The sequence below is a fragment of the Rhinatrema bivittatum genome, chromosome 1, assembly GCF_901001135.1.
Source record: "Rhinatrema bivittatum chromosome 1, aRhiBiv1.1, whole genome shotgun sequence".
Taxonomy (NCBI): Eukaryota; Metazoa; Chordata; class Amphibia; order Gymnophiona; family Rhinatrematidae; genus Rhinatrema; species Rhinatrema bivittatum.
In genome coordinates, this window is record NC_042615.1 from 738597576 (window position 1) to 738611212 (window position 13637).

Genomic DNA, 13637 nt, shown 5'->3' on the forward strand with positions numbered 1-13637 from the left:
AAAGCCTACAAGATACATGCATATCTCCAGCAGCGTGCACACCTTGAAAGTTTTCAAAAAGGGGCGTGGGCTGGTGGAGCATGGGTATTTTGGGACATGAACCAGAGATGTGCACGTAAACACATGATCTGGTGCATGCCATGGCACCCTGCCATGTAACTTTGCTTCTGTTATGATAATGTGCAAGTTAGAAAAAAAAATAAAGAAAAATAGACATCTGCAGTGTTTTAAGGGTCAGGGCACACTGTGGAGATTGAAGGCTATCAATCCAGGTGGGGTTGGTGAACCTCTCTCAACTGGGCGAACCAGAGACGAACTGGTAAAACTGGGAATGGTGTTGGCGCGCACCCCTATTAAAATTCAATTTATGCAGTAGAAGCGGGATATGCATGCCCACTTAAAATTCGGCATACATGTGCGCATAACCAGGCTATTTTATAACATGCGTGTGTTTACGGGCAGAAGTTATAAAATTGCTGTGCCCCCGGGCGTGGGCTGATGCACACGCACACATATGCACCTGTTTGCAAGTTACCCTCTAAGCATCCAGCTAACAATTGGTGGTAGAAAGGTGTTCGCATTTTCCTTTTATGTACAGCTGTAGTATTCTTCTATGCATTTGTAGGGCTTGTCTTTTGAAGTATTTATAATTCACAAATTTTGGTCTTCATGAAGATTGTATTTTCTGGGAGTAGTCTCCCAGTCAGCCCATCTCCACCACATTCTCCCTCTGATTCACTAGTCCATCCATATCACTCCATCTCCTCACCAGCCCAACCTCAACGTTCTCTATCTCCACCATACTCCCCTACTTTTGCTCATTTTGTCCTCTTACCCACAGTTCTGATGCTCAATCTCAAGAACATCTGAGCAGCAGGGCCAGTAGAAAGAAGAAAAGAATGGAGGCCCATCAGTTGATAAGAATTTGCAAAGCAGCAGCAGGGCCGGTGCTAGCATTTTTGCTGCCCTACTACTTTTTTTTTTTTTTTTTTTTAAGAAAGAATACCCCACCTCAATTAAACATGCAGAACACAAACTCACTCTCACCAAATTCAGAACAAAGAGGCTATAAACTATAAACAGAAACTGAACCAAAAACCACAAACCACAAATAGCCAGACTCTGTATGCAATGCAGCAATGGAGAAATAGAAACATCACCAGTCCTCATAAATCATTCAAACAAAAAAATCAAGGAATATAAATCAATCGTATTAGTAAAATCATACTTGGAAATACTCCTTCTGTAATGATCTAAGGAACAGAATAACCTCCATTAATTAAAAGCTCATACAAAATTTAAAAAATTTCTCAAACAAATTATTTCAAAATGACAGACACAGACATCCAATAAGTAAAGCTAATAAGGATGGAAAATTCACCACCCTCCATAACTGAAATTTTTTGTATTTCCAGTCATCCTGATTAAGGCATGGATTAGTGAGGCAGGTTCCCATTTACACACACACTCCCAGACAGCTTCCCCCCCCCCCCCCACCCCACACACACACACTCCCAGACAGCTTCCCACACACACCATTGGGAGCCATTCTGCTGCTGCTCCTCATGTGCCGGCCCGTGCGCTAATCAAACCACGCAAGCCTAGTACTTTCTCTATGCTGATCTCGTGCATTGCGCGATCAGCATAGAAAATGTGCTAGCTGCATGTGTTTTGGACAGCAAACACAGCACCCAAAAGGAGTAGTAAAACAGGCTTTTCCTTCTTTCTTCAGTCGCTAGTGGGATGGGGTCCACTGGCGGTCTCAAGGGCCTCTTTCTCTTCTGGGCCGCCAGTGACATGGGGTCCACTGGCAGCCTTATGGGCCAATTCCTCTTCCAGGCCGCCAGTGAGATAAGAGTCCACTGGTAACTTTGCAGGCCTCTCCCTGCTCCCAACGCCACCCCACTGGGTGTGCTGTCCTGTGCAATTGCACGGTTTGCACACCCTGTGGCGTTGGGCCCGAGCAGAAGAATTGTCAACATGTGAAAGACATGAAAATAGAATAGAGGGTCCAAGCGAGACACACAAGGTAAGGATGAGAGAATAGTAGCAAGGCAGTGGTGTTTTTCCAATGTTTATCCGACACCTATTTATTTTTTTTGCATTGGGGTGTTTTATTGGCATTTATTGTTTAAAATCTAATTATATAACACACATATAACACTATTTGTTAAACTAATGTGCATGTTAGGCATCAGTTATTATAGCTATGCTGATATTCAGTTTCTCATCTCCCTAAGGATCAGATATATGATCTAAATTTGTTAAATGGGTATTTTGCAAAAAAGTGAGTGGATGGGGAACAATCGCATGGTTTTGAATATGAAAAAAATCAATAGTATTATGGGTGGGAAAGTGCCTTCTATCTTTAGCTTTAACTCAGGTAGATGGTGGGAGTATGCTATCGGTTCTGTCTGAAATGAGGGATTTCGACATTAGATACCAAACTAAGGGGGGGTCATTTATCAAAATGTGTTAAGGTGTTATTGCAAGCATTAGGGTCCCAACATCCACGATAATATCATAACACATGCGATAAATGTTGCATCACGAAATGCGTATGCAAATTTGAAATTTTTATTCGAGTGGGAGGAGTTTGGGCAGAGTTAATGGAAATGAGGGCTGGTTACCACTACATGCGATAACAAATTCCGCGACACTGTGTGCTAACACTGGAAATAATTACACCTTTTTCCTCAGCGTTATGCCAGCAATGATAGCTGTGCGTTACTGCTGAAATGAGATTTATCGCAAATCACATTACGGGAGGGGAAAGGAGACGAGAGAGAGAGAGAGAGAGAAAGAGCCTCTGTGGAGGCCTGCTGATTTCTGAACTTTATATACCACTGTAAGAGGGGGCAGCTAGGTAGATAAGGCATCAACTTAGGTTGACAGAACATGGCACAAATCTACTCTTCTTTCACCTTTCATCCCTCCAAATCACATTAAATCTTCACTGATGGTAACTGTGCTGTTTATACATATGACTGTGCATGTTAAACTGCCCCCTAAAACCCACCTCACACCACAAACCTCACCCCGAGTTACTAGTGAGTATTTACATTGGTATAAATAGTTAACTTTTTTTGTGAGCCTCTACAGACGTGCTCTCTCTCTCCAGCAGCCCAAAATGTGATAAAAGCTGTCCGGTCAGTAATGCACAGCATGCGATGTTAAAATAACGCTGGTGTGATAAATTTAATATGCGTTGGAGGTAAAATACCCATTCACAAGCGCTACTTTTGCTATAAATATAGCAAAATGATGAATCTAGGTCTAAGATTTTGATCCCCCCTCCCCCCCCCCCAAAAAAAAAAATGGTAGCAATGCGGTCTTTAAATTAAAATTTGTGCAGCAATTAAAAAATATTCTTTCAAAGGGGGATTTGCGAACAGTAGTACAAGCATTCGTTTTATACAATTTGGACTACAGCAACATGTTGTACTTAAGTTTATCCAAGACTTTGCGCAAGTATTTCATTTGGAGCACGTCGCTGTCATGATAGTAACTGTGCATATACAGAGAGGATTATGCCACATTTATATAATTTACATTTGCTACCTGTAAATTATCAAATTCAATTTAAGGCGTTATCAATCTTATTTAAGATTCAAATTTATGATAGTTTGTATTGTTTTACTGACAATCTGTCTGTTTACACCCTATCCTGGTCATTGCATTCTGCATCTCGAAATCTGCTTGTGGTGTCTTCAGTAAAAACATATAGGTTGCAAGATACCCCCAAAAGGTGTTACTTGTTGGTCCTGAATTATGGAATCCTCTTCCTTTAGATTTACATAATGAAAATGATTTGTGATTCCAAAAACAATTGAAGGCATTCATTTTTCACTAACCATTTGGATATTTGATTTTGTGTTACTATATTTTATGTGATGGCATGTTTTTATGTTCAGTATTATGAGTTTAATTATCGAAATCCACACTGAATAATATGTTATTGGATGCTGCGGAATATAAAACTTCTAAATTAATAAATAAATATATAGGCAATGTACATGTATTTAACTTGTGCTTTATTGTATTACACAACAAAACCCCCAAAACAAATTCTAGGAGAAAGAAAGAAAAAAAGCACTTGAGCTTTCAGACAAAACAAACTAATTTTTCAATTTATATAAAATCTATTTATTTATTGCAGATATGTTAAAACAATAGTGTTTTCAATTATTTTTATATAAAACCAACCATGTTTGATATTCCCTTGAGATAATAAATTGTCACTTGATTCAAATACCTTGACAATGACCATATAAACCTCTACCCAACTATTCAATAGCCCTCAACACTATTCTACTTCTAAGCTCAAACTCTCCCTGGAATACAATATATTTCCAAACATCTGATGTTAATCACTATTGGTCTTCTATACCAAAGAAATACCACATTACATTAAATTGCTTATATATACATTCACATGGTAGTGCTGCTGTAACCCTTTAATACTATAACTTGATATATTAACTATTATTTATGATCAGCACTATAGCATGTGGATGTGCAAAATGCATTTCTTAATCCCTCATCTGTGGTGTTTCCCGTTTATATTATTTTCTTCAGTCCCAACAAGGCCCTTGTTTCGCCTTCCTGGCTTCTTCAGGGGAATTGACTCGAAGAGACCAAACACCAGTTAATAAATCACTCCCACCACTTGATTCTGAACAAAAAGGAACATGTGAGTATGTGATTGAGAGCCTGTGTGTAAATTAAAGAGAGACAGCATGTTTGTAAGCATGCGAATGAGAGTCTGTGTGTGAGAGAAAAAGACAGCATGTATGTGTGTGATTGAAAGCCTGTGTTTGTAAGCCTGAAAAGATAGACAGCATGTGTGTAAATGTGTAATTAAGAGCCTATATAAATGAGAGAGAAAAAGCACATGTATATGTGAGAGATTGAGAGCCAGAGTGAGAGAGAGGGAGGAGAAAGCTACAAGCAAACCATCCCTCCTCCTGCTAATTCAAAACTATCTCAAGGCACCTGGATATCAAACGTTCCCAGGTATGCAGAGCAAAAAATTGTTTGTATCCTTATTTTTCATTACTGGGTCTTTGTGTCTGCTATTTTGAAATATTTTATTGGTATCTACAAATTTTTTATATGAGTTTTTAATTATTGGATATTTCATTCATCTGCTGTTTTGAAATAATCTGTTCTTTTTGGCAATATGGTTTTACTGCTACTGATTTTATATTTCTTGATTTGTTTTATAAGAATGGGTGATGTTTCTTTTTTTCCTTTGTTGCACTGCATACAGAGACTTTGGCTTGTTGCGGTTTCCAATTCAGTTTTTGTCTGCATGCTTCTAGTTATGCGTTTTGGTCTCTTTATTCTTTATTAGGTGAGGGTCAGCACATGTGATTTAGGTGAGATTTTCTGCTGGCGTGTAGTTTCTGTGTAGGGCTCTATAGCAGCCTGACTTGGTCCGTTTTCCTAATAGGAGATGTATTGGTGTCTTAAGGCCTGGTATAATATTTTCAGTGTTGCCTTTTCTTAGGTAAGGTGGTTACTGTTACTGTTTATGCAATTTCTTTTCAGACAGAATATGTATCCTTTTCTTGTGTCATTCTTAACAATAAAAATAATTCTGGACCTTTATTTTTTATTTCCGTCGTAAATTGTAATGAGCAGTGTGTCACACATGTGAGCGTGGTCTGTCAGGTGTGTCACGATGGGAAAAAGGTTGAGAACCACTGCTCTAGAAGACCAATATAACTCCTACTGAAAACAGAACAAGATGGACTGCTATAGACCCCTACACAGAATCTATACGCTAGCAGAATCCCTCACTTCAATCACTTTTACACATCACAGACAGATTCTTACCAAAGATAGAATAAGGGACCAAAAAATAAAATCAATAAATATAAAATCATAAAAGTAAAACCGTACTAATAAAAATAAACATTTCCAGACAACTGAATAGATCATCCAAAAATTAAAACTTCAAACATTTTTATAAATTTCCCAAAATACCCATATAATATTTCAAAACATCAGACACATTTAATAAAAAAAAAACTAATAAGGATTAAAATATCTTCCACTCTCCATACCTGCGATTTTTCGATTGAGGGGAGGGCGGCTACACAAACTATCTTCTCTCACACACACAATCCCTCTCTCTCATACACAGACACAGGCTCTCATCCACACACACAGAGGCTCACACATATTTTCAGGCCCTGGCCTCTTCTGCAGTTGCCATTGGGATGGGCTCTGAAGCAGTCTGCTGGGCCTCTCAGTCTTCAATCGCTAGTGGAATGAGATTCACTGGTGACCACTGGGTTCTCCCTCTCACTTCAGCTGCTGCAGAATGGGCTCCACAGTGGCATGCCAGGCCTCTCGTAATCTTCAATTGCCAGCAGGATGGGCCCTGTGGTGGCCTGTTGGACCTCTTTTAGTTTTCAGCCTCCAGTGGGATGAGGTTGGATGGCGGCCACCAGGTCCACCATCTCTCTTGGCTGCCGCAGAATAGACTCTGCCAGATCATAGGGTGGGCGGTACAGTAGCTGCACTTAACTGATCATCTCTTCTTGCTGTCTTGGGGCTGGTCTCGCAGTAAAAGTTGCAAGACTGGTCCTGTGGCAGCAGATGATTTTCAGTTAAACAACTTCTGCTGCTGCTGCTGGGGGTGTGTGTAGGGTGGTGTATTGTCACCGACTGGACAAGGATTTGGTTTATCCCTACCTGATCCAATGGGTTTATCCCTACCTGATCCAATGTATAAAATTGGTATGGCATTTACCACCCTACAGTGACACCTATGGGCTGAGGATTCACTGAATCCACTGAAGGCCTTGAATGCATGCCACTGCCCATCACCACACAGTCCACTATTGGAATTTACTTGTTCTTTGGAGATTCTCTGCCATTCTTTTTGGGATCACAAAACTTCTCCCATCCCCAACTTTGGCTCATACTTTGGATGCTTCCAATGACTGCTCCTGTAAGATTTTTGTAAGAAAGCAGGCTGTGGGATATACCTGTGATAGCATGTGCCCCACAATCCTAGCTCTCCCCCAGCCAGCAAGAATATACTCCTCACCCTCTGAGCACCCACTGTCGAAGTGATGTTAGATTAAGTAGACACTGGATGGGCCAAACAACATCTTAGAGATTAAAGATACTGGGTATTCGGAATTGTAGAGATTCTACTTTATAGGTACCAATGGAGAAATATTCTCTAGTCACCTTTACATAATTTTTGTTTGGGGAATGGAGGGGGAGATTGCAACTGGTTTGAATTCTATAGTTTGCTTTTTTGCATTCTTCCACATCACAACAAACTGGCCAGCCCTGGGTAATGTGAAGAAGATTAAAACCCAATGAACTAATATCTTCTTTCAATCAATGTAACTATGTCTCAAGCCACACACACACCAGGATGCCAATGATTACACTATTTTAAACATTTTGCTCTACCTTACATTTTGTACAAACACAGTAATCTCACCCAGATTATTGTATTGAGTCCAGCACAGCAACACCAGATCTTTATACTTCTGTTGTAAAAGCAGAATAAACATCCTATTTTCTGAAGTTGTGCCTTTTTCCTGAGCACGCACATTAGAATCCCAGTAACTCGGGATCTTGTAATAATGCAAAAATGTGTGTTCAGTTTACCATCCCAAATGTTTCTTAAAAAGAATTGTAGAAGGAATGTTTCAGCAATCAGGACATTTCTACAAACACCTCATCTGCAACATATTAATGGGATTATATTGTTTAATACTGAACTAATACTGGGAAGGATTTGGGAGGCCGCAGTGCTATGCTGCTGCCTCCTAGTGGCAGCCACAATCCATTGCCCTGGACTCACATTTTCTGAACTCTTGTTTACTTAACACTTTTAACCCTGTGTTTATTTTTTCGCAGAAAAATTTATACATTTGTCACAAAATACTGACTTCCTGTAGGGGTAAAATATAAATATTGCTTAAAACAATGTGAAGTTTCTAGTGTTTTATTATAAAAATTAATCCAACTCCAACATCTTGTAAATAACATCAGTGCTTGTTTAACCTATTTCTAACACAAACTTCTCACAACAAAAACCTCCCAAACATCCTTATAAGATCAAAACTACATAATTTTAGGAAACGCCTAACCACCTTTAACTCTGAGGATTCTAGACCAACTGGAAATAGTTTCAGAAGGATGGAGTGAAAGGGAAAGGGAATACAACATGAAGCTGTGGACTTTCATCTGTGACAGCTGGTGTTTTCTCTCTTTTTTTTTTTTTTTTTTTATTAGTAACTAGCAAGGATGCTGCATCAACAATCCTCTGAAGACAGAGCTCATGGCTCCCTTCACAAGTTGACAGATGCTAGGCTTGGGCAAAGAACAAGACCCCCTTCATCGGGTCTGAGTCCGATAGCTAAACTGTGTTGCTGGTCTCTTGACAGACCAGAGAGCAGGAGTAGAAATCCGACACAAGATTCCTGCTCAGCAGCTAGGCCACTGGACTGGTTCCTCTATGCATTCTGTATCAGTGTTTCTCAACCAGTCTGGGAATAGTCCATTAACCAGACTGGTTTTCAGCATATCTGCAAGGAATATACATGAGATGGATTTGCATGTACATCTCTCTCATGCATAGTCACTGTGGTAGACACCCTGAAAATCAGACTAAGGACTACTCCAGGGCTGACTTGAGAAACATTTTATATGATCATGCAAGAATGGCTGTATATTTTGAACTCCCAATTTCCTTTATGCTCCTGGCAGGTTACTGCAATAGTGGCTCATAAAAACACTGAACTATAAGACAGAAAAGCTCTTACAATACAAATTATTTGTTGTAAACCGTTTTGATAGATTTTTGTGCGACGGTATATAAAAAATGTTAAATAAATAAATAAATAAAGTTCAAGTTTCATTCCATCACAACTGAGCACAAATCATTTTAACTTTTCATGACTTAAGTTTGCTCAACAGTAATGGCTCCCTCTGCATTTCAGAAGCCTGCATGTAGTATAAGGGCCAGAAATGTGCTGACAACCCATACACACCAAAGTTAGCTATCCCTGTGTGTCTGAAGTATTACAACTCTAAAGCATTGCAGAATCCCAAATTATAGGATTACTTTATATCCTTGGTGTAAATGGAATTTCTGGACCAAATAAAAAAACACAGCTTTGAAGTTCTACCAAGAGGCCATTTATAAAACAAAAATGACAATGTGTGTTGCAATGTCATCATGACTACTAAAAGGCACTTAAACCCTACCCCTTCAACCTGCCCACTGAGGAATACCCTTTTTTAAAATTTTAATTTATACCCGGTCATTATTAAGGGTTTGTCCTATTAACGTTGTTTAGACAAACCACATGATTTGAATTTCCTGCCCGTCTCACCAGTGAAATTATACTCAGGAAAAATCATTACCTGGCTAAAATTTTATCTGGCTATAAAGAAGCAGAGCAGGGACATGGCTAAATGTTATCCAATTAGGGTCAATATTTAGCATTTGCCAGTTAAACTTAACTAGGTTAGTCTGGTTGGAAAAAAATCACAGACCTAAAGTTATCCCAGTAACTTCAGTCAGGTATATTCAGAAGAATGCTTACCCGGTTATGTTCAGTTCAATATTTGGGTAAAGTTATTTGGGTATCTTTCCCATTCACGAGACCGCTGAATATTGATCTCATGGTGTTACAGTAAGGTGCAAGACTGGAAGATTGGGCGTCCAAATGGCAGATGAAATTTAAAGTGTACAAGTACAAAGTGATGATGCACATAGGGGAAAATAACCCATGCTGTAGTTATACAATGTTAAGTTCCATTTTAGGCATTATCACCCAGGAAAAAGATCTGGGCGTCATAGTTGATATTACATTGAAATCCTTGGCTCAGTGTGCTGTAGCAGTCAAAAAAGCAAACAATGTTAGGAATTGTTAGGAAGGGAATGGCAAATAAAAAGGAGGATGTCATGTCTCTGTATTGCTACATGGTGAGACTGCACCATGAATACTGCGTGCAATTCTGGTCACTGCATCTCAAAAAAAGATATAGTTATTGGAGAAGGTACAGAGAACAGTGACTAAAATGAAAGATGGCATGGTATGGTTCTCCTATGAGGAAAGGCTAAAGAGGTTAGGGCTGTTCAGCTTGGAGAAGAGACGGCTGAGGGGGGATATGATAGTGGTATATAAATTCATGAGAGCACTTAACAGGTAAATGTAAATCTTATTTACTCTCTTTCATATAATACACGGATTAAGGGGCACTCCAGAAAGTTAGCAAGTAGCACATTTAAAACAAATAAGAGAAAATTCTTTTTCACTATTTTTATTCACCTTGTAGCAGCTCCCTTATGAGCTGCTACAAGGTGAATAAACCTTGTAGCAGCTCATAAGGTCCTAACCTCTTTAGCCTTTCCTTATGAGGAAAGGCTAAAGAGGTTAGGACTTTTCAGCTTGGAGAAGAGACGACTGAGGGGGGATATGATAGAGGTGTTTAAAATCATGAAAGGTCTAGAACGGGTAGATGTGAATCGGTTATTTACTCTTTCGAATAGTAGAAAGACTAGGGGGCACTCCATGAAGTTAGCATGGGGCACATTTAAAACTAATCGGAGAAAGTTCTTTTTTACTCAACGCACAATTAAACTCTGGAATTTGTTGCCCGAGGATGTGGTTAGTGCAGTTAGTATAGCTGTGTTTAAAAAAGGATTGGATAAGTTCTTGGAGGAGAAGTCCATTACCTGCTATTAAGTTCACTTAGAGAATTGGCCACTGCCATTAGCAATGGTTACATGGAATAGACTTAGTTTTTGGGTAATTGCCAGGTTCTTATGGCCTGGATTGGCCACTGTTGGAAACAGGATGCTGGGCTTGATGGACCCTTGGTCTGACCCAGTATGGCATGTTCTTATGTTCTTTAGTTAGACCTAAGTCCCAGTGGATCCCCCTAGGCTCACTAGACCCCAACTTCAGTCGTTCCATGACACAGTCTTGAGAGAGCTGCAATTAATAGAAAAATGATCGGCTAAGACCTGTTACAACATGATTACTAATGAAAAGCTAGCCCTCCCTTCAGATATTAAAGATATCACAATTAAACCAGCAGATAAGGGAGGAGCAGTAGTAATTTTAGACACATCAAACTATAAAGAAAATCTGCAACATCAATTAAAAGTCAAATTTTATGAACCCCTGACAGATGATCCCATGGAAGACATTCAGAAGAAGGTGACAGACTTGCTCCAGCAGGCCTTTGAAAAAGATTTCTTAACCAATAAAGAATTATCCTTTTTGAAAATCATTACACCCAAACATTCTGTTCTCTATGGAGTTCCGAAAGTCCACAGAACACTATCTAATCCTCCATGCAGACCAATTGTGTCAGCGAACTGGACCATCTTAGAATATTGAATATTTTTCTACATAAGTATGTGAAGTCAAAGCTCTTCTTGAAAGATGGGAGCGGTCATCTCGCTCAGATAGTAAGGGCAAAGGTGCTCCGGTTGCCAGTTCAGAAAATGACGTCGACGGGCCCTCGCCCTTACTATGTCACATGGGCTACTGCCGCTATTGGCGTTCCCGAGTGTCCTAGTAAGGGAAAGAGCCGTCGGCGCCGACAGCCGTAGTGTATGAGATGTGTCCCGGAGCGGTGTTGCCCCCCCCTAGGTCTGAGTCAGCCGAGCCCTGTGCTTCATCCTCTGAATGTTGGCTGGACTCCTCTGCAGAGGGGGAGGTTTTGCCCGATGGAGGTGGGCTAACTTCTACAGCTTGCTGTTCTGGTAGAGCTCCCATGGCATAGAAATGGAAGGAGGACTCCTTGTGGGAACAAATCCCCCATCATGAACAGAAGAGACTGAAGGGTGCCCTCCTTATCACTGGCCTCCGAAGATGTAAAGAAAGACTTCACCTGTTCTGCAATATGGTCCACGGACTGTTGTGTCCTCTGGGCTGGAGTTGAAGGAAACATCTTTCTCTAAAGCTAATACAGGATCATTGCCTTGAGACACATGTATCAGACTCCCAATAGTGGCTTTCTTTTCTTGCGGAGCACAATGGGTCTAGGGTCTGGGTAAAGAGGTGAGATGGAGATATAGACATCTTTAGAGCCAGGAAATATGAGGGCACCTGGGAACAGTTTCCTCCAGATCCCACCAGTAGAGTCAATATAGCCTCAATGGCGCCAATTATACCTCAGACTTCTGATGGAATTGAGGAGTCGAGCATTGACAGCATAAAGGATCCATGCACTGATGGCACTATGGACTTCCATGCCAATGGTAGCAGGGACAGGTGCTTCAACAGCGCCATATGCATCAAAAGCTCCTGCTCAAATGGCACAAACAGCACTGATGATGCTGAAGCGCACTTATTTTTTTATCCTGATGAGCCCCATGATGGAAACTGGATTTGGGAGTGCATCATGGAGCATACCAGCACCAGTGCCAGGTGCTTCTCTGCCTTGTTCAATCACCATAGGAGGAGGGGTCCTGATCAAAGAGCTTTTGCTCTACTCAACATAGAGGAGTCAGAGAGACTCTGCTCTGGGAAGAAGATCTGTTCCCTCTCTTCACCATGTGTGGAGCTCCACCATTTTCCATACACGGCTCCACTGTATTCTAGGAGACATCCGTTCACGGTCATAGCAATTAGCCAAGTCATGGTCCAGTCCCAGGCACTTATATAGCAGATGTCATGGCCATCAGTGATACATATCCTGTGGCCACAGGCACAGTCTTTAAAGCCATTAAGCATGGCCCTTCTTAGAACCAAACATTCTTCTTTTCCATAAAAAATTCTCAGGTTTGTTTTTTCTTTTGAGCACTGAAAAGTGCTGTTTGAGGGGCTGCAGAGGCAGCAATACAAAAGCAAAAACAGCAATGAAAGTCACTGAGAAAATTAGTAAGAGAGAGAAGGTACACATCTATGTGACAGCTCAGACAAAAAAAAGACTAAGGGATACATGAGGCAGCACACGCGTGGGATCTCCCTTGCATGCTATGTAGTTAAAAAAAAAGAAAAAAAAAAGAAAATTGTTCTGAGCTAGAGCGACGAGTCCATTCAGTGCCATCAGCTGACAACCCCATGTGTCATGGCTAATTCAGCCTTGTCAACAGAGAACTTTCCTGCTCACTGAATACTGACAGAGCTTATAAAGGATAAGAAAAAAAAGCATCAATCACTATATAAATCAATACATATAAATAAATATAAAAATGTGTGACACACATCTATATTTATTGATTTATATAGTGATTGATGCTTTTTTTCTTATCCTTTATAAGCTCTGTCAGTATTCACACATACATGGATGTACATATGATGGATGTAAACATGTTTAACAAAAATACCAAAATATACATATGAGTAAAAAACATCAAATGTAGTAAATTGGAATACGTATATGGTTTAAACAGAAGCATTAATTGTATAAAAGGGATGTACATTTATTTGAAACAATTTTCAGTGTACAATATGATGGTGATGTGATTAAATTGTTAAAGCATACACATTATATGAACGAGGTGAGGTATCATATGGGTCATTAGTATGGAAAATCAGTAATGATGGGCTTATGTGATCATATTTTAAGAGATATGTGGTATGAAAGGTATGAGTGGTGTGAATGAAGGGTAATGTATGAATGAGGTGGGAATT

General features: G+C 40.0%; 1 protein-coding gene across 4 annotated transcripts in view; it reads right to left on the bottom strand.

Annotated features, from left to right (window-relative positions):
• Positions 1-13637, bottom strand: part of NNT (nicotinamide nucleotide transhydrogenase) — a 404867-nt gene that overhangs the window by 116707 nt on the left and 274523 nt on the right. The window lies entirely within an intron of this gene.